The 25,396-nt window shown below is 34.9% G+C and overlaps 1 long non-coding RNA gene across 3 annotated transcripts in view; it reads right to left on the bottom strand.

The window, feature by feature from the left end:
- Positions 1-25,396, bottom strand: part of LOC128202536 (uncharacterized) — an 81,149-nt gene that overhangs the window by 44,844 nt on the left and 10,909 nt on the right. The window contains exon 2 of one of the 3 annotated variants that reach the window (XR_008253840.1): positions 14,264-14,379. The exons of the other annotated variants lie outside the window; for them this stretch is intronic. This is a non-coding gene — a long non-coding RNA (uncharacterized LOC128202536). The remainder of the gene's footprint in view (positions 1-14,263; positions 14,380-25,396) is intronic. 3 annotated transcript variants of the gene reach the window in all.

A 25,396-nucleotide genomic window follows, 5' to 3' on the forward strand; every position in this document is an offset into this window, starting at 1 on the left:
TTGTGGAGTTGTTATGTTTCAATTTGAAGAATAAAATAACCAGTGAAATCTGATTCAAGAAATATAAATCTCAGTTCTCAGAAATCGAAAGAAGTTTAGGCACTCTGGTACCCTACATTCTCATATATAGAAAACAACACATTCTATTAGACGTGTTTGTGCTTGATCTTACCTCATCTGAAATATGGATAATATTTAAAATAGAGCGTGGAACCCAGAAAAAAGAACTTTCTAGCCAATCTTTGTGACTATAAAATGCAATAGACTAATTAATTATTTACATCTGACCAGACTAGAGGACACATAAGTTTATTTCTGTAAACTCTCGCTACTATCACTTGTGTTTAGGTGACGCCCTCTGATGTTAAAAATTTCTAAACTGCTTTTATTATACTCGAAGACATCTGACGTTATTAACCGGACGACAGTTTTACGTGTTCTCTGAAGTACGAAACAAATAACAATCTTAAACATGAATTGAAAAATTCTTGAGACTTTTTAGACGACCGGGTTTTGATCTTAAAACTCCCAGAATGTATCAAGCGTTGTTTAACTGAGTTGATACCTCTGACTCTCGCCTGTGGAGTTATACAATACAAGAGTATTAATTAATTAGACGTAAATACACAACGGCAAGAGAAAGCCCATTACTTAATGCCCTGGAGACGTGTCGCAGAGAGGAATGTTAATCATCCAGAATTGTGCAATGCGATCGATATCTAGTCAATGCTAATTTAGTTGATCCATTAATACGTGTTTTTAAAATTGGAATTTATATAATATCCTGCAATTTTTTACCGATTAATAGAGATGAGTGATTAATGATATAAAAGATTAATAATATAGGTAAAATGTGACCCATAATTTTCTATATACTATATACTGTTTGTTTAAAATGGATATACTCAAAAGTTACCCATAATTTTTTCTCTTTCTTTTACCTATAAAAAGTTACAAAACCAGCAGCAATTATTTAAAAAAAAATAGAGATCCCTAATTATAATAATGTCAAAATAACAAAAATTTTCCATAACATAAAATACTAATTTCTCTTACTGTCTACTCGAGTGAAACCATGTATAGGCCTAAATATGTATATAGATATGTAAGTAGACCCTGCAAATACTATTTTGCTTTTAGATTTATAACTTAGGTATAATAGTAAATTAAGTATAATAGAACCACCTTTCAACTTCATAATTCAATTTATCATTAAAACTTTGAAAACCCGGACACTGAACGATAGAATTTGTTCGACCAATTACTTATGTGCGAATCGAATGTCACGTTCACAACAATGGCATCAAAAATATTCTAGTCTAGCTTATCTTATTTTAATTATACATACAATGGCTATCGTTCATCTGGATGATAATCGAGTAGCGCGTCTCGAATCGACAAATGATGTCGAATCGAACCAATGGCCCGCGAAAGCGGCCGGATGGCTGCGCGTACGCTTCCCGCGACGCGGTGCATGCGTAATGGACTGTCAAACTTTTCTCCAGAGGAATTTTGAAACAAGTCAGTCATCGGCTGACCACTGACGACCGATGACGAGTTTATGATTCAGTTATGAAATACTTTCCTTGATGCGTGACAATAAGATTCTAAATATGAGTAATGTCATATCTATTAGGTACTTATACAATGATTCGTCTTGTTAGTACATTCACTATTCGTACATAGAGTTACCTAAATAGGTACTTTACTGTAATTTAAAAGTACTTTGTCAGATTTTTATATGTTAACTTGATAATAATGATACTGCAGTTAACATTCCACTATTGAACATAGGCCTCCCACCTTTGGGGGTTTTGGCAGTAGTTGCCACGCTTGAATCTGGTTGACAATTATAGTTAGACCGGGGGGAAGGGATTGTTAGTAATGGGGAGATTAGACCCCATTGCTATCAATACACCCTATCAAATTGACCTGCACACGGTTCCCCCTGGAAATTATCGTGACTAATTTATAGTTGAATTCGTCACGATGGGCTAACTGACCTGTTTTCATCCTCACCTATCAACCTTCACTGGTACCGCGCCAGTGTATATCGTTAGCATGGGCGGGGTTATCATTCCATCATTCGTTAAAAAAACACAGGCTTTGGTGATGTTTTAAGAACAACCATTAAGTTTCCTTAGTTTTTCTGGGAGGGAGAATGAATATGCATATGTTTTTGAGTGTGCAAGTGTTTCAAGACGCATGTACCTAATCTAAGCTGTAGGGGAGATGGGGAGAATTGTCAATAATGATAAAGTTAATCCCAATATTTTAAATACTCAATCAAGACTTAACGCGAAATTTACTGAGTACAGAGGAATAACACCTAAGTCCTCAGGAATGGCAACGCATGGGGGGTATCATGGGCGAAACAGTATACTCTGTTATGTCCATGTCTATAGGCGACGGTTACCACTTTCCATCAGGTGGGCCGTCAGCTTGTTTGCCATTCTAAGTGGCATAAAAAAATATATATATAAAACCTACATACCTGCTTTTTTATTGCCAACGTTTAAAATTAACTAAGTTAATTACTTCTACGTGATTAATTCCTAATGGAATTGCGAACTGGTCAACCCCCTTTCTTTTGGTGCTCTGCCATATACACCATTAGCATAGGCAGATATCCATTCCATTTTCGTTAATTAAAAAAAATTCGTACCACTAACATTGTAACATGACATTCATATGTTTCACAAAGCGTGTGAGATGAGTTTAAAATATTAACACATTAAAAAATATTTATAATTGTCTATGATACAGCGCGTAGACCTTGTTCTTAGTTAACGCAGTCGTGCACACAACATTGATGTATAACATATAGATGTGTCGTATTGTATATATTACAATACGACCGCGTCATGGATAAAATATTACCTAATAACTTTAATTACCCACGCTTTGTCCGCGTAACCAAGATATATTAACTGACCAGGATAAAACTAACATATAACTTTTCATACCATAGATAGATAGATAGATAGATAATTTATTTGCATAACTTACAGCACACAAACAAAAGACACAAAAGCAATGTGAAAAAAGATAAAAAAGATACATGTACAAAAGATTAAAAAAAAAAAAAAAAACCAAAAACAAAATCAGAATGCATAATAATTTTTTTTTTCTTCATGCGTGTGCCACAGTAATGCAAAATGGCCACAACTCAGCTTTTTGCTTTGCCCTAAAAAGAGCAAAACACTGATATTCTGTTGTGGCCAAAAATGAGCCGCGAAATACCACTAAAAAAAAAATAATAAAAAGAAAGAAATATAGATCAAATACATAGTGTGCGTTCGTTATACTCGCTATTTAGAAGAAGGGTAGTCAGAAGTTAATTTCTATCAGTTTCAAGCACTCAAAACAAAATGAATACCCAAATTATACAAATACAACTAGTTACATAAAAGCATATTAAAGAGGCAACAGCAGGCATGCCCATCGCCAGACAGCGATCCCTCCCAGACAACCCAAGGATGGAGAGAATTAAATTGTGTCTGTTAAAGGTGTGACAGAAAAGTAATAAGACTAAAATATGAGAGAAAAAATGGGTAAGAATCAATTTAAACACAGTATAAACAATATAAATAAAATAGACTTACATATAATCATAATAATAATTAAATCCTTATAATATACTAAAAAGATAAACGCAAATAAATAATACATATGTGTATATGAGTATGCATATATTGGTGTATTAAGTACTACGACGGAGAAGAATAAAAATGTACTGTACAAAGGGAGACAGCTTCCGCCACCGATTTTTGTTTTTCTAATAGCATTTCTTTAATATTTTTCCTAAACGTATGTAAAGATGTGTGTGTGTGTGTGATCCATACATACTTAGTCATACCAAATTTCATAGCAATTGATAAAGCTGTTAAAGCACTAACAGGTAACAAACAGACTCACTTTCACATTTACAATATTAGTAAGTATAGTATATTAAGAAAGCGAGCAAACTTTCTCGAAAATACTGTTTAACTTGTCAACAATCATTTCATAGTTTTTTTATACTACAAATAAATACAAGCAAGAGTGTTCGGAACCATCTTATATGTCAAGACAAGTTATAAATGACGTTTTACAAAACTATATAGAAAAATAAAGAAATGAAAGTTTTATAAAAAAAAAATCTATCTAATTAAGTAAATAGTAAGGTAATAAGTCAAATGAGAATATATGAGTGCCACATAATCACAATTAACAGAGGGTCTACCGTGAAATGAAATTAGACATTTTCGGCGTCAATTTCGTCGTTCAATCTCGTGTTTCTTTTTGTACCGATATCGGCCCTCGTAATATATCCTTCCAAAATAGCCCAAGGAAACGATATTTTAACATTTTAAATATTTTTAAATGATATATATTATGTAATTTTAACATCAAATTTGTGTTTCATTTGGCTCTGAAATTTCAGAAAATCTTTCATGGTATGTAGGTTTATTTTTTTTTATACAACTTAGAATGGCAAACAAACTGACGGCCCACCTGATGGAAAGTGGTAACCGTCACCTATAGACATGAGCAGTACCATAGACATAACAGAGTATACTGTTTCGCCCATGATACCCCCCATGCGTTACTATTCCTGAGGACTTAAATTAGGATACCCTGTGTCAAGCGATAGAAGACGACGAATAACCTAATCCAAAGCACACAGTCCTTAGTCAATTTAGAAAAGTTCGTTTCCTAATTTAGCTCGGCCGAGAATCAAATTATTATTATATACAGAACATATTTATGAATACAAATGTTTATGTCGAACAGAAATCGAACTTGCGTCCATCGGAAGGTGAGGCGGTAAGTTAAACCCCTACATAACCAAAACCAATCCGAGGATGAAATGAAATGGTGATATACATATAATATATTCTTACTTCGTCATCACATGAACATTTTTTATCAATTAACTAGCTTTCACCCGTGATTTCAATCACAATTTTGATCACATTCATGGACCATATCTCTGTGTATGCTCAGAATACTCGTACACTACTTTGATTCACATGTCGTACTATAAATAAAAAGGAAATTATATCGATTAACCAGGATAAACAATAGTCTGTGTCCTTCTGACGTTTAGTCGAGCCGGAAATGTGCTGAGCGATAACAAACAAACAAGCGTACTTCCACATTTATAATATTAGTAAATATTGGCCTAAATAATCCTTGTTGCTAAAATTACAATTGTGAAAGTCGATTTGTTTATTTGTTTGTTACAACTTGGCGTTTTAATGGCTCAACCAATCTTCTTTAAATTTGGCATACGTGTAATATTTAACATGGAGAACACGGGCTAACTCATTTTTACGCCGGTCACGCAGACGGAGTCGCGAGCACGAGTAGTAAATTTATGTTTAAAAAGTTATTTTTATAAATTAATTAGAATAAATACATAACGTATAATATATGTAATAATAACTGCTCGAAATTAAAATAGATATCCGAATACCACGGGCGATATCGAAATGGGTGATGACCTTGGATTATATAGTTATATATCGAGTCTCAAAAACGGGTCAACCTTTTGTCAACTAATTTTCAAATTAGCTGACTCGTTTTTTTACCAGTGTTCTATATACTTACGAACATAATGTACCTAGTTTATCTATATTTAATTATTTAATAAATAAAACAAGTTTTTACGCATTAAAAAGGTGCTAAATTATAAAATAAACTAAATATAGACGGTGGGTATAAAGGAAACACTCATAACTATTTATCATGCAAAATTGTATGAAAAAGTTGACCCGCTTTTCTCGAAACATTTGTATGGTAACACTTTATCTATATAATCTAAGGTGATGGTCTTTTATTCAGCCATTAATTTTCAATATATAGATGTCGAAGCGGTACTGATATTACCCATGCCTAATATAAAAAAAAACACTCCTAAATAAGTAACAAATAAATTTATCGGTAGATAAAAGTCACGATTTCTCCCGTAGTTATTTATCCCGTGGGATAAAAAAACATATAATATATGTTTGTAGCTAAGTTCACAATTATTTTTTATCCTATTCTATGGCCATAGAATAGGCCACCCCTTCCTTTCCAGTGGGCGTCGTAAAAGGCGACAACGGGAGGGCGAAGGATGGGCAGCTCCCTCTTAAAACATCTCCAAATTATGGAAAGTACTGGCATTCCTCTCCCCCCCCCCCTCATTATGGTGAAGACCTATACTAAGAAATGGACAATTAACGACTGATACGACGATGATAACTCTCGACCATTCTTTTTGGGATGCATTAAATAGACAATTCTAATTTGTCTCTTCCAGTATTTCTTTATTCACAAATAAATATTAAACTATGCAAATTGGTAGAGCAATGCAATAAGAACAGTGATTATAATTAAGTAAAATCATTTCATAATTAGTATGTCAGTTATCTGAACACTCCGATTATCTCACTATCTCCTCTGTGCAATGTCGTGGTGTAACTTTATGCGTAAATGACGTTAGCCAATCGTTAGCTCATCTTTTAAGAAAGATTATTATCTAATATATAAAAACATTTTTCTTGCATTGTAACAGTGTAAGGAGATGAAAAGTAATTCTTTATACTGTAATAATATGTTATTTTTTTATGCAACTTAGAATGACAAACAAGCCGAGGGCCTACCTGATGGAAAGTGGTAAACGTCGCTTATAGACATGAGCAATACCATGGAGTATACTGTTTCGTCCATAATACCACCCATGCGTTGCTATTCCTGAGGACTCAGGTGTTATTCTTCTGTACCCTGTAAATTCACGCCATATCCCACCCTTCAAATCGAAACGCAGCCATGCAAACACAACTGCTTCACGGTAGAAACACGAATGGGACAGAGGTGCCCAAGCAATCGACTTTTGTACATTAATAAATTGTTTCGTAAAAAATATGAAATTACCTTCCTAAAAATATATCATACTGTTTATATTTGCTAAATATTTTTTACACAATATTGTTTTGAAAAGTTTACACGCAAAGACTTGAATTTGGTACTTCTATCTTCAATGTTCTTCTGACTAGACTTTGTAGGTGGTAGAGCCACGCTGTAATACCATATGGTATTGCAGCATGAATGGGCCGGCTCGACCGGGGAAGTACCACACCCTCACAGAATACCGACGCTAAGTGGTTGCACTTTCAGTGCGATCACATTCCGTATGGTGAGTGAGGGAGTCCGGAGGCCCATCCCATACCCATCCCATACCCATCCCTTTCCTATTCCTAAAATCCTTTCCCCAACCCCGTCCCCCTATCCTACAACACGCAACCATGGCAGTGGAATTAAAAAAAAAATAACATACCCCAGGGAGGTACCAGTAACCATGTTGCTGGAGAATCCTCTCTCGAGCAACCACGCTCGGGCTGCCCTGCGTATTCTGGGGGGGGGGGGGGGCAAAATTCCGCTCTTTGGAACCAAGGGCAAACGGAGCAAGATTTCTACGGCATCCCCTTCGCTCAATGTGAGCTTCTGCAATATTAGGGGATTACATTCTAACCTAAACGCTGTCCACCACCACCTAGAAACGGCGCGGCCGGCATTGCTCTTTCTAACGGAGACACAGATATCCTCTCCAAACGAAACTTCATACCTGACGTACCCGGGCTATAAACTTGAACATTGTTTTGTTTCGCGTGCCGGTGTATGCGCGTATGTCAGAGAGGATATCTGCTGTCGCCGCCTTGGAACTCTTGAAGGTACGGACCTGTCCATTTTATGGCTACGCGTAGACTGCAATGACCATCCTCGCGTCTATGCATGCCTATACAGGTCCCACAGCGGTAACATCGAAACCGACCAACTCATTGAGCACGTCCAAATGGCTACAGATTCCCTGCTCGAACAGATTCCTTCCGCTGAAATCGTGATTCTTGGCGATTTTAATGCCCACCATACCGAATGGCTTGGTTCACGTACAACCGACTATGCGGGAAGATCTGTTCATGACTTTGCTTTGGCTTATGGTCTGACGCAGCTTGTTTCCTCGCCTACGCGAATACCTGATGTGTTGGACCATTCACCTTCACTGTTGGACCTTCTGCTGACCACCCACCCAGACAACTATGTGATTTCCGTCGAAGCTCCGCTTGGATCGTCGGATCACAGTCTGGTGCGGAGCGAGGTGCCTCTCATGAGTCCGATTCCACCACGTTCCACGGGTAGACGTCGTGTTTGGCACTACAGGTCAGCAGACTGGGATGAGATGCGGATTTTTTTCGCATCTTACCCATGGAGGCAGGTTTGCTTCACACTGGATGATCCCGACGCCATTGCCAATTCCATTGCTGATGTGGTGCTTCAGGGAATGGAATTATTTATTCCTAACTCTGTGGTGCCCGTCGGCGGGAAATCCCAGCCCTGGTATGGAGCCTCTTGTAGAACAGCATCTCGTCTGAAACAGGAGTGCTTCCTAACCTGGGCTAAAGGTGTGGCGTCGCGAGATCCTAACACCAGTGAAAAAGAAGTATAACTCTGCCTCTAGGTCTTTCAAAAGAGTTATAGCCACAGCGAAGTCAGAGCATATTAGTGGAATTGGCAAGAGATTGGCTAGTTTGCCCTCTGGAACTCGAGCTTTCTGGTCTCTTGCCAAAGCTGCACAAGGGAATTTCTGTAAGTCATCTTTTCCACCATTGCGCAGGGAGGATGACTCGTTGGCCCAGAACGCTAAGGAAAAGGCCGATCTTCTTGGATCCATCTTTGCGTTAAACTCGACATTGGATGACGGGGAGAAATCACCACCGACCATCACGTGTTGTAGGAGCTCTATGCCTGACATTAAATTCACGCATAGCTCAGTGCGTAGAGCACTTTTCTCCCTCGAAATCCATAAATCGAGTGGGCCCGATGGTATTCCTCCAATTGTGCTTAGGACGTGCGCTCCAGAGTTGGCTCCGGTTCTTACGCGTCTTTTTCGGCTTAGCTACTCATCGGGCATAGTCCCAAAGTTTTGGAAGACTGCTCTGGTGCATCCGATCCCTAAAAGGGAGATCGCTCAGATCCAGCTAACTATAGGCCCATAGCTATCACTTCCTTATTCTCGAAGGTTATGGAATCCATCATTAACCGTCAACTGCTCCGGTACCTAGAAGAACACCAGCTGATCTGTGATCGCCAGTACGGCTTTCGACAGGGACGTTCGGCCGGTGATCTTTTAGCTTACTTAACACACCGATGGGCAGTGGCTATCGAGAGTAAGGGAGAGGCCTTAGCAGTTAGTCTGGATATCGCGAAGGCCTTTGATCGGGTGTGGCATAGAGCGCTGCTTTCAAAGCTACCTTCATTTGGGTTGCCTGCGAGACTGTGCATTTGGGTCGCCAGTTTTCTCAAGGAACGTAGCATTAAGGTCGTAGTCGACGGAGCATGCTCTGATTTAAAACCTTTGAATGCTGGTGTCCCGCAAGGCTGTGTACTATCTCCGACTCTGTTTCTTCTGCATATCAATGATATGTTACAGATAAGTAATATTCATTGCTATGCAGACGACAGTACAGGAGATACATTATATTCCGGTCATGCAAGGATCTCGCGGGCACATACCGATGAGTGCCGGAATAGACTTGTGTCTGAAATCGAAACTTCACTCCATCAAGTTTCGATCTGGGGTGAACAAAATCTTGTCCAATTTAACCCCAAAAAGACACAAGTCTGCGCGTTTACCGCAAAAAAGACGCCGTTTGTCGTATCTCCTCACTTTCAGGGCACTTCCCTTGATAAAAAGTCGAGTCTAGGAATTCTGGGCGTTGATATATCTTGCGACGTCCAGTTTTGCGGTCATCTGGAGGAGAAGGCTAAGATAGCTTCCAAGAAGTTAGGAGTGCTCAATAGGGTGAGACGATATTTCATGCCAGAACACCGCCTGAAATTATATAAAGCCCAAGTCAGGCCGCATATGGAATACTGTTCTCACCTGTGGGCAGGAGCGCCACAGTACCAACTCCTTCCGTTAGACCGCATTCAAAGTCGGGCGGCTCGAATTATCGATAGTCAACGCCTTACTGTCCGACTTGATCCACTGAAGCTGCGCAGAGATGTTGCATCTCTGTGCATCTTCTACCGAATTTATCATGGGGAGTGTTCTGAGGAATTGTTCGGATTGATACCTGCTGCTGATTTTCACCACCGTACAACCCGCCACAAACTAAAGTTTCATCCCAATCATCTGGACGAGTGGCGGTCTTCCACCGTGCGTTTTTCAAGGCACTTTCTTCCACGCACAACCATTCTTTGGAATCAACTTCCAGCAGCAGTATTTCCGAACTGATACGACAACATAACCTTCAAGAAAAGAGTATATTCCTTTTTAAAAGGCCGGCAGCACACCTGCAATGCCGCTGGTGTTGTGGGTGATCATGGGCGGCGGTAGTCACTTACCATCAGGTGAGCCGCATGCTCGTTTGCCCCTGTGTTGTAAAAAAAAAAAAAAAAAAAACTAACAAAAATAATATTATTTTGCGTATTAAGTGACAAACGTCTTTAAATATTATAATTTGACTATTAGGGTATCTAATAAAAATCAAAAAATTCGCCAAATATAATTTTTGTAAAAACCTTTTTTGATATGCTCTTGTTTTACTATTTTCCAAAGTGTGGCGTGGCATATTTTCTTATACAATATATACCAGGGGAAATACAAAGTATATAGTTACAATATCTATATTTTGGCACAACAAAGTATATATTATATATCAGTTGTCTAATATATATGATATATAAAGCAGTCGGTCAAAATTTATATAGATATCCGACTATATATATAGTACAGGTGATATCAAAAACGACTTCTCTCGTGGTTTTTCATCCCGTGGGATACAACTCTATAGCGGCAAAAGAAAACAAGGAAATAAATGTCCCTATATGATTAATGCTTGATATAAAGATAGACCATATATATATATATATATATATATATATATATATATTCTTTATTGCACTAAAACAAACCATGTTAGCAAAGGGCGAACTTATCTCTAAAAGAGATTTCTTCCAGTCAACCTAACACAGTGGCATAGGAAGTAGTGAGTGGGCAGTAGTAGTGCTAAACAGAAGTTAAAATAAATAAATACATATATTACGGAACTTTTAAGAATTTAAATATAACCTATTAAAAATATTAAGTCTATTAAATAACAAATATACATATAATATTTACAAATTTTCACACTCATTGTGGTAGTAAATTATATATATTTAAAATAAATTAACAAACTGAATACGAGTATAAAAGTAATAAACTCATTAGAAATAATCTGTCCTTATCTAGTTTAATGGTATTGTTATATTTACTTTAGGATAACAGATCTATTATGGCCTGCACTTTAGTCACTACAATATTATCAATTGGCCAGTGGCTCTCAAGTAAACAAATTCATTGCCGAGCAGAGGTCGACCTTCTTAGCGCTGCAATAGAAATATTGCTTACCATAATGAGATCACGGGTTCGATTCTCGATCGGGCCAATTTAGGGAACGAAATTTAAATTGGCTCTCTGGGTGCTATGGGTTGTGCTCTCAGATGTACGTTGCCTAGTTCCTCATAACACGGGGTAACTAGTTTTGGGACCAGGCTATTAGTCTAATTGTATATGAGTGTGTATGTGTGTTTGTGTGTGTATATATGTGTGTGTGTGTGTGCATATATGTGTATGAGTGTCACACATTATATATACCACCGAATTGAGCACTTCCTTTTTGACGTTGATTAAAAACTAGTTAAGGCTAATTTGGTTTGGTTAATTAATTAATCTTTTCTCGTCTAAGTTAATTGTACTGTCATATTTAGCAATAGGATAATTGATTTAATATGATCTATATTTTAGGCAGTTAAATATGTTATCAATTGCCCACTAGCTCCCACGTGAACAAATCTCTTATCGAGCAGATGTGGTTTACAATGTGCGGTTACGTATTTACGTAGATACATCCACAAGCTGTGGAAATAACAGAAGTCAAATAGAAAAATTCAATGGAAATAGGTACACAAACAAAAATGCTAAACACTTATTTGTGACCGGCTGTATCCCGTCATCATTGCCTCCATGAATTAACGTAATTATGAAGTCCTACGTGTGAAGTATTCGCCGTGTGCTCCCAACATGAAATAAGCCACCCCTATCCTGTGGGTGTCATAAGAGATGACTAAGGCAAGGCGAGAGATGAGCAACAGCGTGCCTCTTAAAATATCTTCAAAGTCAAACTGCAGTTGCCAATCCTCCTGCCAAGCACGGCAACTACTGGTAAAACCCCCCAAGAAAGAGATTTATGTTTAGCAGTAGATAATTAAAGGCTGATATGATGTGTTAAATAATCTAGCCATTTACCAATTTTTTCAAATCCGTAGATTTTTTTATTGATTGTATGTTTGACATACAAACATTATATATCTTTACAAACTTTCACATCTATAACATTAGTAACAGACGAAGGATTATCTTCAATTACTTTTTTCTTTTTTTTTTATACAACTTAGAATGGCAAACAAGCTGACGGCCCACCTGATGGAACGTGGTAACTGTCGCCTATAGACATGAGCAGTAGCATGGACATAACAGAGTATATCTACTGTTTCGCCCATGATACCCCTCATGCGTTGCCATTCCTGAGGACTCAGGTGTTAGTCCACTGTTATTACTTGTCGACATATCGTTCGTAATAGTATGAATAAGCAAGCAGTAATCATAACAATTGCAAACATTGTTTACTTTAACGAGAAGGAAAATTGATGTGTGAAAACAATGAAATTACAACGTTGGCTTAGAAGTAGAGAGTGTATGAATAACAGATAAGTACATGTCTTATGTTTTTTACGTGTATTGCTAGAAATGGGGTTGGTAGTCCCCATTACTATCAATCCCTGTCTTCTATACCTAGTGTCTGTTCATGTTCATGAACGATGTTCAATAGATGTATAGCAAATTATAATAAATTATAAAATGAATATTATGTCGCCATACAAACATTTTTTCAAAGACACGTTTACTTTTTATTCATATTTACAATATAAAGATACTAGAATGTAATACACTATAAAGTTTAATTAAAAATAAATATTAAAAAAATACAATATTGTAACTGCTAAACCTAAATGATATAAAAGACCAGAGGGAGACTTTGTACAAAAGCCGTTTGCTTGGGTACCTCTATCGTTCGTTTCAGCCGAGAAGCAGTTGTGTTTGCATGGCTTTGTTTCGGTTTGAAAAGTGGGATATGACAGTGAATTTACAGGGTACAGAGGAATAACACCTGAATCCTCAGGAATGGCAACTCCTTGGAGGCTATCATGGGCGAAACGGTATACTCTGTTATGTCCATGGTACTGCACATGTCTATAGGCGACGGTTACCCCTTTCCATTAGATGGGCCGTCAGTTTGCTTGCCATTATAAGTTGTATAAAAAAAGACCTTCAACTATAGAATTGATTTAAATCTATACCCATTTTCTGTACGTTAGAACACAAAATTATTTTTAAATTATCCTTTAGCAGGAAATTGCTTCAAAATTTATTTTATTTACTTGTTACATTATTATTATTATTAATTAAAAAGGAATAATATGAATGATAGGCATTTTTATCTTTTCTCTATAACAAATGCTGAAACATCTGCTCTAGTGTATATTTTATCCTACCATTCCTACTCGTAATCTATACTAGTCTATGCAAAGTATTGTATATATAGTGATTTATTTATTTATTTGTTTAGGCATATCAACAATACAAATACATTGACAACATACATTTAAAAACTAAATATAGTATTTGCATCAATTATAGACAGGCACAACATTGAAGTAATACATTGACACAAGTGGAGATTTTTAAATACAAAAAAAATTACGTATAAAAAAGTTACATATAAACGTTTGAAGTAGTGAAAAGTTTATTCTTGCACTTTATATCTTATTATTGTTATCTGTGTATTATAACACTAATTGGTTACATTGTATTTGTGTAGTCCATGGAGATGGGGCACTGGTGGCTTGTAACACAGGTTCCTAGAAACCTACCGCAAGCACCAGTCTCTCACAAAATTGGTCTTCATATCAAATTGTATCTCAAGTTGTCACTTTATTCTACCTTTTGTGAAGAGAAAATAAACCATTCATTTATTCATTGATACAAAGTATATACAACATTTCTCATCAAAAAAGAGACTTCATAAAAGCAAAATCAAATGACGAGAATGTAACATCTCGTCATAATGTCATGTACTACACAAAAACGTAAATACATATAAATAGAAAGGTAGGCAATAAAGAAGCAGACCTTCTAGACAAGTGGCAAGCGAATTCGTCCGTGTCCGTGAAAGTCCGTGAGATAGACTGAGATAGCAATGCCAGATGTCTCTTGTTTAGAGGGCCAGGTTTATAGGTACCATTTACCTGTAAATGTTTTTACATCCCGTTAAGTCCCAATTGTGTATTTAAAATAAACGAAGGTACCCGCCTTAAAATCTAAATAATTGCGACTTTACATATAGATTTCGCTTTACGATTTTGCTCTGCAAAGAAAAATAGCAATTTCAAATATGATAACATTAAAATTAATACGTAAGGGGATCGATTGCAAAAAGAATTGTAAAAATTTATATAGAATTGGTACGTCACTAATATAGTGTAACATATTTGCAAAAAAAATATTGATATCTGTAAACAGACTTAACTTAATAATATAAAATAACAGTTTTTTTTTTGCACATTCGTGTAAACGTGTAATAATAACCGTTGAGATAAATAAGATGAACTCAAATGTATTTTCCGTCATACTGCCCAGCTGAACATACAACCGTGCCGAACGATTGCGCTCAACATTGTTATCTAAATATAGGTAAATATTTTTCGTTTTATTAAAAGGACGTCATTAACCTTTATTTAATTTTATATTACGTTCTATAAATTCAAGCATCTTTAAAAATAATATTTAATTAAATATATTTATTGAAAGCACCTTAAGGAACGCGATTTTGTTTGTGGTTTATATTTTACTAGCTTTACCCGCGGCTTTGCCGATTATGCCCACGTGATTTTAGTGCATAAAGTATACCATGTGTTAAGTTAGAATATACACTATTTGTATATATACCAAACTTTATTCAAAAGTTAAGTTAGTTTGATACATAATTAGTATGTAATTTCATTCAAATCCGTTCAATAGTGTTAACATGAAAGTGTAACAAACATACATATATTCTCACATACATTTGCCTTTATAATAATAGTAAAATGTAAAGTTATTCATCCCGTAGTCCCGGCATAGCATAGGTCACCCCTTCCTTTCTCGTAGGTATCGTTAGAGGCGACTAAGATAACTTAATCGTCGAGGGATGAGCAACAGCGCTCCTCTTGAAACATCACCAAGGCTTAATTACTGTTGCCAACCCGCCTGCCAAACGTGGCAACAATTAACGCACCCCCAAATAGGAGGAGGCCAATGTTCAACAGTGGACAAATAACAGCTGATATGATGATGATGAAACTACGCATTTACACAACTCAAATTTTAATTCATTATTACTTAGTAAACAAACACTGCTACATTAATTTTGTTTTTTTTTTTATAAAATTTTTCTTTTTTTATTCCAATTTCAAACTAAAATAGTAATGTTATTATATAATTGTGTAATCTTCATTATTATGTTGTTTTGTCATATGTAACATGTATAATTTATATTATTTTCTTAAAGAAAGAATGTATGTAATGAATTATATTATTTAAGTGAAAAGTTTGTTTAGTGTATGTGTAAATAAAATAAATAAATAAAGCGTAGGGAAAATGTTCTAATCTTTACTAATTATCAGCGAGAAAACCAGGAAACTAGAAAGAACAGTACCGAACCGAAGGACGGATGAATGAATGAATGAATATTTATTTCATTCCTTCCTCCTAGTATTTATCACTGTAGGGAAGACCTATATTCAACAATGGACAATTGACGGTTGATATAATAAAAACAAATATATATGTATGTATATACATATACATACATATAGTAGATTTTTTCTTTCTTTTATCAGTACGAAGTTTGTAATAGACATTTTATCCAATCATATTTTTTTTTGTTGTACCTATACTTAATTAAAAAACAAGAAGAAAAAGAAGAGTTTTTTTTTGATGGGTAAAAATGGTATGGTAACCCCGCCTGCGATAACGGGATATGCTGGCGGAGCACCAGTGAAGGGTGATAACGAGAATGAAAACAGGCCAGTTAGCCCATCATGATGAATTCATCAGGAATTAACCATGATAGTTTCCAGGGAGAACCGCGAGGAGGTAGACCTGGTTGGGTATATTGCTAGCAATAGGATTCTCAGTCTCCATTACTAACAATCCTTTTCCCCCCTATAAACATTAGTATGAATGATAACAAGTTTAATACTTAATTTAAAGGCTCGTATTATATATGCTATTAATTCGTAGATTGTTTGTAACAACATATGCCGTGACAATGTGCTGACATCCAATAGTGGTATAAATTAATAATAATAACAACAAGGGGGTTACTTAACATTAATATTTACTGTATTTATTATTTTATTACTTGGTGCAATAAAGTGTAAAATAAATTAATACAACGCTCCTATTTTATTGATATCTGTTGGTGTTTTTATGATAATATCAACAAAATTGATCGCCTTTTCATTAAATTCTATTGAGACACATTTTTTCATTAATAATAATGGAATGCTCACCCCACCCGCGCTAACAGTATACGGCGGGGCACCAGTGAGGGATAATAGGTGAGAATGAAGAAACAGGTCAGTTAGCCCGTCATGATGAATACTTGGAATTCAGCGCAAATGGTTTCCAGGGATGATCACGTGGAGGTCGACCTAATAGGGTATATTTCAAGCAATGGGACTAATAGTCAGCATTACTAACAGTCCCTTTCCACCTATTGAGACAGATTATACGTATGTACAGACGTACAATAAGACGAGCCTCTGATCTATCCCAGATTATCTATTAAGGTCACAATATATTATCCATTTTATGAATGAGGTCGTCGACCCTTTAGACAATATTGACACGGACAAGAAGAACAGATATCGTCATACAAATATCGTGGCCAAATAAGATACATGAGCGTTGACAGCGTGCCGCCACTAAAGATTCGGATATGTTCAAATATGGTTATTTAGAGTTTGGACCAGTTGTACCTAAAGTGAGTTCCGTATAATCGTAAAAAGGGATTCCACGAATCAAAGTCTAATTGTAATAATTTTTTTGACAGTTCATGGTCGCCATTTTTATTTTTCTGTAGTCATGTATCCTATAGTACTGACAATATATGTACTTATACACCAGATTTACAATAGGGAGAAAAGGGTATAGTACAGTAAAACCTCATTAAACCTCATCTACATCTACACTAACTTATAAAGAGGAAAGATTTGTATATTTGTAACGAATAAACTCAAAAACTACTGGACCGATTTCAAAATTTCTTTCACAACTAGAATGCTACATTATTCCTGAGTAACATAAGCTATATATTATTAACGTAAATTTATATATACCCATGTGAAACCGAGTCGGACCGCTGGTCATTTATATGACGGGATAGAGGGGGAAAAGGGGTCAATGAAAATCTCACGTCAATGTTTTCTTCTCATCTTATTTCACTGATTTAAGTAAATTAAAATCAAAATACACGAACCTCCTACTAATATTATAAACGTGAAAGTTTTTAAAGATATTTCGATGTTTAGACTGATTTGAATGAAATTTGATACATGGGTAGATTATGTCTTAACACATTGGACACTTTTTTACTGATGCACGCGGGCAAAGCCAAGGGAATTAACTAGTAACAAATAAATTTTATTGATTAAAACTTGGTGTATAAATTTCACTTAAATTGTATCCGAATAGTAAGAAACCTCATCTAATCTTACTAAAGTTGGTTTTGATTACTTTCTTCGGAAGATGATAGTCAAAGTTTAGAAACCGCTAACTTAGCCAACTTTAACTTATATTTGCCCACTCATAATCAATTTATTATTCTACCGGGTGCTTCACTGCCATAACTTAAATTGGCGTATTCAATTTACGTAAGGGCGTAAAGTCTTGTCACAATTCTCCAAAGAAACGGAGAGCCCGTATTTTTAATGACGCCAATTAAAAGTTTAGGAACCTCTGGTTAAATCTGTTTCACAAAAACGTTATAGATTTACTTATTTACAGTCAATTTGTGCTGTTTCGACTTACCTGTATCCCTCCGATTATACAGAGTCCGCTATCTAAGCCAAAGAGTCTATCTACTGTACCGATTCTACATGGAACGCTTATGATAGACTGTACAGAGCCGTGTGGTATCAGATTCAGGTTATCGGTTATTTATCCAATCCGCTAATATACTTTTTATTTAATTTTCAGCTAGTAAATATCAATACAGGATAAAATCAAAATTATAAAGGAGCATCATTTTTAACAAATGTTCTACTCTATGAGTACATTTTACTGTCTATGGTTCTGTTATTATACTACTACCATTTAAATGGTACATTTTGACCTTTCATATTGAAACAAACAAACTTGATATGTCTATCCAAAACGTTAATTTTTACATCGTATTACGTGTTAAACAACAGCCATGCTAACACAACTGCTTCATGGCAGGAACACGAATGGGACAGAGAGGCAGAGGTACCCAAGTAAATGATTTTTGTACAAAGTGTCCTTCTCATAATCGAACACGTGGTATTTAATATTACAGTGAAATTTCTGTAATATTTGTTGAAGTTACTTCATAGTTAAGTCATAGATAATATATATATATATAATAAATACTATGTAATAATACGTGATTTCTATAACCAATTGTCCACATTGTTTTAAATAGGTTTTTAATTAAGTAATATTTCCTTTTATCTCACAATTGGGTAACAAGAAAAAATATCTAAGTACCTCATTAGTAGATAATTAAACCTTATTGCGAAATCACAACGTCATTTTCCATTATGTATCTAATTTACAAACTTTCCATTACTAATATTTAATGTGCCTGGTAGAAGGGAAGGGCAGCGACAATAATTAAATATAATTAGAAACTTACCATTTTAATTTTTTTTTTTTTTGGTTCCAAATTACCTATCAATAGAGAAAGCAAAAGGACTAAGTCCATACAGCCGTTTCCTTTATTTAAATTCTGGTATTGTTTCTTTCCCGTTTTGGTATATCAGAGTTCTTCAAATGTTGAAATTTCTTCAAAAAGACGTATTTAAATGTCAATAAAGTAAAAACAAAAAATTTATAAAAAGACATATTCAAAATAGAAAAATATTAAATCTATAAAAGTAAACTTATATAAAAGGAGGTCTGTCACCAATAGCAGAAATTTTTATGTAACAGAATCCAACTGTAATTACTTTTCTTTGCAAATTTCCTAACAAATAATAAGTCATTAGAAAAACAAACAACAATCAAGGAAACAACGTTATCATTCAACATCACGATTCTCTAACGAAAGTGAAAGAAAGCCGTATGACCAATACATCATTTTCATCACGCGAACAACATGGCGGAAGCGTTGGCGCGAAATAGAATCTTCTTTTTTTCTTATACTGTTCGCGCAAGACATTGCTACCGGCCAGTGTCAGTTACCACTGCGCTGTGCGCCATAAAAATTGATCAACTGTGAATAAAAATGTTGATTCTGTAAAAATATTAAGTTTAATAATTATTAATTAATTATTAATAAAAACTAGTTGACCCAAACCTCGCTGGTAAACGTCACTTTTCCTTTTACCGCTATCTACAGAGTTAAAACAGTTTTTTGGTCTTTTGCTAAACGATTTACACATTTAACAACCCATTTTTATTGATATTATTATTTTTTTATTTTATTATTTTATTTTAATATTGGTTATAGTCCTACCTTTGGTTTGTTACACAACGAATTAGAAATATTATTTCCTTGAGTACATAACTGTTAAAAAAGATAAGTAAAAAAACGCGAGAGAAAAGAAGCGATCCAATAATAGTATTGAGAAGAAAACAATTTATATTTTGATTTCTTTTGCAATTCAATTCAATCTAAAAATTATTTAAACAAATTCATTGTGTATTCTTAATAAAGTTACCAGCTTTGTTCAAGGACAACTACTATAACAAACCTATTTGATGAGTCTTCAACCGATAACAATAAATCTAATGCCCATGCCTATTCATAGATTGTAGATGAGAGTGACTTTCGCCTCTAGGTGTTAGAATCGTGTTCTGCGTAGAATTTGTAATTCAGTCTTTGTTAGTAGATCCACCTATTAATGTACAACAAGCCATATTAAATACTTATCACCAATTTAGATTTTAAAAGTGTTACCTAGAGGTTACGACGTAGAAAAAACAAGTTGGAATAAATAAAAATACGATACTGGTAATAGCAAATAAACTTAGTGGTTTACCGATATAAACAATCTGATAGATATCACATCACAGAACATCGGTAGATACTTATTCAAAAACGTTTAATAGTTGCTTCTTGAGAATTAAATACCTAATTACTTTTCCTGTGTCAGAGATTGCACTACTCTACTCATTCATTACAACATAATATAAATATCTATCCAGTTTTAGGCGAGATAGTTTGATGAACGTCTATTGTGTTCACATTTGCCGCCACCCTGGTCTATATTTTGTAAACCAAGCATCTAACATCCCGTTCGTCTATTTTTTCCGTCGCGGACGCCATGTTTGTAAACGTGCTCCGGTCTGTCAATGAATTCGCGCGGTTTCCGCAATTCGGCGGGAGAACGCGGTACTAGAAGATATACACAAGCGGGAAATATTTTGGTACACAGTTGTAGTTCCTCTTACCATCATTAATGATTTCAATACCAGCCTTTTAATAGATCATTTTCGTTTTTAATGCTCACTATCATCAAAACATAATCAAATTATTAATATACTTAGTATAGTATACTTTCCAAAATGTCATCAAATTTTTTTCTAATTGTAGTCTATTTCTTCTAGACCTTACCTATTTATGTACTATTGTGCATTTATTTTTAATATATCTAGATATCAGGTTATAACGAAAATTTATATAAATGAACTTATCCCTTAAAGGGATTTCTTCCAATCAACTTTGAGCACCCGAAAGAAGAAATATCTATAGAGTTTGTATATAAATCATAACAAATAATAATATACTAAATAATAAACTACTATATTATTAAAAGCCTAGGCATAGACAATTTAGCAAATATGTTTCCTATTGTGATCTCCTTTTCTTATAAAATCCAAACTCCACCAAAAACAAAATTCTAATAAAACACCATCTTAATGGTATGAATGTTGATCAAATCCGTAATGACGCATCGATGATTGACTTGACTATCACCGATGAAGCTGATACGATAGGCATGGAGGTATTCTTATATCCCTCATTACTCAAGATAACATTAATAAACAAAATATTTGTTTCTTACACTTTACAAGTGGGTACTTTTTGTTTCGAAAATTAAAAAAGACAACTGCCCTGCCAAAAATATGAAAAGTAGTATTACTTGAAACGATTTAAAGGTCCTAACAATACTTAATAGATGCAAATCTGTTTAGACTATAAAGGTGGTTTATAAGTTATGATAGAATAAAGAACTACTAACTTCTTCTTTAGGCAGTTCAATAAAAGAAATTAAAAAAAAAAGAAAGAAATAAAAAAAGCTTGCAATTATATTTTTTTTTAAAGAATAATGGAGAAAAACGTTTTGGTATTCGATGCACCTACGCAAAAATAGGAATGCAAAGAAATCTTATATCCTTCATAATCATTCTCTTGAATTTTTTTTTTTTGTATATTAAATTTGAATGCGTTCGTTCAATATCACCTGTTTTTTAGTGATGATGAGGTCTATGGTGTTATTGAATAACCTAATTAATACGTCCTGTACATTCATTCATTCATTGACTATATTAAATATGAATTTCCCAACTGCATGATTACATGAATGATGAACATTATAGGTATCCGAATGACACAGATTTCCTTATTAGAAATGACGATTACGTCAATCTTATGCATACTCACTATTAAACATTTAAAAGGTGATAAGGTATTGGACTTGTATCGATCCATACATTCAGATAACAGTTCAACCACTGCATTAAGGGGGAAAGGGATTATTAGCGATAGAGTCTAACAGCCCCATTGCTAGCAATGTTACTAATCACGTCAACCTCCACGTGGTTTCCCCTGGAAACCATCGTGGTTACTTCTCGTGGAATTCTTCACGATGGGTTAACTGGTAACTCACTGGTAATATCTCTCATTGTTAACAATATACCCAACCAGGTCGACCTCCTTGCGGTTCTCCCTGGAAACTATCATGGTTAATTCATGACGGGCTAACTGACCTGTTTTCATTCTCGTTATCACCCTCACTGGTGTCCCGCCAGCATATACCGTTAGCGCAAGCAGGGTTACCATTTTATTATCACCCATTTAAAAAAAAAAACACTGCATTATGCTTAATCGCAATATTTCTTCGATTTATTAATGTCTGTATTCAGATGTACTTTTCAAAAGACTTCCAAAAGAAGGAAGCTCATAATTCATCTATATTTTTGAAGCTGTCACCTTAAAACTTCTAATTTCTAGATTTTATATCTAATACTTGGAATGACAAACAAACTGATATGACGAGCACTGCAAATATCACAGAATAGAATGTAATATTCACTGTAATACTAACTATTCAAATTTGTTCAGCCGTTTAATAAGTACCTAACAAACATAATAAACTATCACGTTTATATTAAGAGAATAAGATTACAGGATATTTAGATATTAATTATTAAACAAAAATCATAAACAATCGAACGACCCACGTGATGATGGTAGCCGTAACCCACGTACGCTCAGGTTATGGAATGAGTTTCCTATTGTATTGAGGTCTTTCCAAGAGACTACAGAATGTGGTTCTTAAAAAAAGGGTAAAAAGGTTTCTTTAGAGGCGACAACGTGCACCTAATGTCCCTGGTATAGTAAGTGTTCATGAGCTACAGCAACCGTTTTCCGTCAGGTGGGCCGTATGACTGTTTGCCACCTCAGTGGTATAAAAAAACTGTAGCCTATAAACATAAACAGCACCATAGACACCTTGGAATATTTTTATTGATTTTTTTTTGTCAAATTCATTAGATCATAGATTACAAAATACGGAAATATTTTAACACCTCATTCCTCTAGTACGGCAACGCAAAAAAGCCGCAGTTTAAAAATTCAAAATTCGAATAATTTTTATTCAAATAGACTTGTATTTATTATTATTATTTAGACCTGCATTCATAAAAAATTACGATGTGTCGATAACGATTTAAGCACTTTCTTTATGAATGCAGAGTTCGGAAAGTTATATATAGAGAAGAACCCGCAAGAAACTCAAAAGTTACTCTTTTAAATCTCTGTTAACATTATGTGTATTTATTTAAATGTTACAATAGGTAAAAAATTACATGATTACCAAAAAGACCGTAAAGTATTCTCTAATGTATTTAATGCTGTTCATGTCAAAAAGAAATAATTAACACATTTTAACAATTTGGTAGGCAGTTCGTTTATAATTCTAAGTTACATAAAAAAAATATAACTTTATCTAACCTAATATTATAAAAAGGAAAGATTTTTATCTATTTGTAAGAAATTAACTTAAAAACCACTGGACCCATTTCAATAAACTTTTACCATTAGAATGCTACGTTATCCCAGAGTAACGAAAACGACAGGTTATTTTCGAAAATTTTATACGAGTATTATTATAAAGTCCTTTGGCACTCTATTACTTCCGTCTACAATGACGAATTTTTTACATATGGATAAATTGTCATAGAAACCTACACGCTTCAGGGACGGCACATGTTTTTTTTAATAGATAATATTGAAATAGTAACCCCGCCTGCGCATTACATACAGGACGCCAGTGAGGGATAATAAAAGAAAATGAAGCAAGTAAGTTAGCCCATCGTAACGAATACACCTTGAATTCAGCACGATGGTTTCCAGGAAGGACCACGCATTATTAACAATCCGTCCCCCCTCCCCTCTTCCCGACGGCGTAGTTACTTGATTCCTTCTGATAAAAAGCTATAGAATGCCCTAAATTAGACCATGGACAGTATTATATTATCTATGACCATGGCGAACCTAGAATGAAGATAGATAGCCTATTCGCCTATCACGTCTACACCTTACTAATCACTCATCATATCCGGTACAGTTACCAATATTGAAATTATGTTTAATGTCTAATGGAATGAATAAGTACTAAGATATGGTTTAGTGTTTGCGTCGCCTTATCAGATAATAACTTTAGTTTCCTATAACATCGATAACGGAACCGTTAAATAAACCGACCATCTTAACGATAAACTTGTGCTCAAATACTGTAAGCATAAAAAGATGGAGGTATCAGTTGACTTCGTATATATGCCGCTCTAAAGTACATTTATGCCTTAAAAATATAACTGAACACAGAAGTGTTTTCTGTATCCAGTTAAACATAACACAACATTCAATACAAGGAAATACTTTGTGTTACCGATAAGAAATACAATAATTACTTCTTTGTAATTTATCTCCTATTGTTTATATATATATATATATATATATATATATATATATATATATATATATATATATATATATATATATATATATATATATATTGTAACAGCTTGAACTGAGAATGCCATTGCTAGCAATATACCCAACCAGGTCAACCTTCTCGCAGTTCTCCCTAGAAACTATCATGGTTAATTCCTGATGAATTCATCATGATGGGCTAACTGGCCTGTTTTCATTCTCATCTATCACCCTTCACTGGTGCTCCGCCAGCGTATCTCGTACCGTACCATTTTCACCCATCAAAAAAAAACCGAACTTAAGTTTTGTACGACGTTACAGCAATTCTTTGCAGCAAATTTAGCTTTCACTTACAATTGTCTCTAAAATCCACTAAACGTGCTTCGTCCTTGCAAACGTTCTTCCCAAAATCAGTACTTTTGTTTTTGTGGAATGTTATTTGTTAAATATTATTCATATTTAAAGATTCAGCACAAACAAAGCGGCAACAACAATCATACCAGAGGGAGACTTTATACAAAAGTCGATTGCTTGTGTACCTGTCCCATTCGTGATTCAACCGTGAAGCAATTGTGTTTGCATGGCTGTGTTTCGGTTTGAAGGGTGGGATATGGCGTGAATTTACTGGGTACAAAGGAATAACACCTGAGTCCTCAGGAATGGCAACGCATGGGGGTATCATGGGCGAAACAGTATACTCTGTTATGTCCATGGTACTGCCATGTCTATAGGCGACGGTTATCACTTTCCACCAGGTGGACCGTCAGCTTGTTTGCCATTCTAAGTTGTAAAAAAAAATATAGGTAGTTTTTAGAGTC

This window comes from Galleria mellonella, unplaced genomic scaffold (assembly GCF_026898425.1).
Source record: "Galleria mellonella isolate WM207_F2 unplaced genomic scaffold, CSIRO_AGI_GalMel_v1 utg133, whole genome shotgun sequence".
NCBI lineage: Eukaryota > Metazoa > Arthropoda > Insecta > Lepidoptera > Pyralidae > Galleria > Galleria mellonella.